General features: G+C 44.7%; 1 protein-coding gene across 1 annotated transcript in view; it reads right to left on the reverse strand.

Annotated features, from left to right (window-relative positions):
* Ssbp2 (single stranded DNA binding protein 2) overlaps positions 1-761 on the reverse strand; it is a 182578-nt gene that overhangs the window by 12950 nt on the left and 168867 nt on the right. The gene's annotated exons all lie outside the window — the stretch shown is intronic.

Below are 761 nucleotides of genomic sequence, written 5' to 3' on the forward strand. Positions count from 1 at the left end.
CAGCAGCAGCAGCAGCAGCGGGGGGACTCTCCCGAAGTGCAATGTGCTTGCTATTTCAAAGGAAGACTAGATTTTTTTTTCTTAAGCTATTGGCATTTTTTCTTCTCTTTTGGAACAAGTTTTTAGGTTTTGCTAAAAGGAAAAGCACTGGCGGATTTGATGTAACCAAAACAAGTCACAACAGAAACATAAGCACCTGGTGAAATGAGCGCTTCCCCGGAGGACACCTGAGGCCCGGGCAGCAGCGGGGGGGCGGCCGGGTGCAGGGGGACCCGGACCGAGGCTCAGAAGCACGGCGCCAGCAGCTGGGCAGGCGCCTCACTGCTGGGCACCAGGCGCAGCCCTCCTGCTCTCCGACTTTCTGTCTCTCTCTGTCCACCTTTTCTCTCATTGTCTGAAAAGTTGCCCAAGTATCTTGAAAAGCACTGAACTTTGAAATCAACATGGGCTAACTTAATTTACTTGGACATTTAAGTTAAACGTAACTAAATCCATTATTTGAGAATTCATTATTCATTATTCAATTAGAAAGCATGCTTAGAAAACAGGAATCATGAGTAGCTGGTAACACTGAGATGAAACTGCTCTGACTGGAATGCAGAAATATTTAAGAACACACAGCACTCAGACAAAATCTGCGCTCTCTAGAATTTATAAAGAACTAAAAAAATTAGAGCCCCAAAATTTAAAGACCCAATCCAGAAATGGGCATCTGAGATGAACACACTTCTCAGAGGACAAAATTAGAGAAGCAAATACAT

Source organism: Octodon degus, unplaced genomic scaffold, assembly GCF_000260255.1.
Source record: "Octodon degus isolate 3935 unplaced genomic scaffold, OctDeg1.0 scaffold00129, whole genome shotgun sequence".
In the NCBI taxonomy this organism is placed as follows: Eukaryota; Metazoa; Chordata; class Mammalia; order Rodentia; family Octodontidae; genus Octodon; species Octodon degus.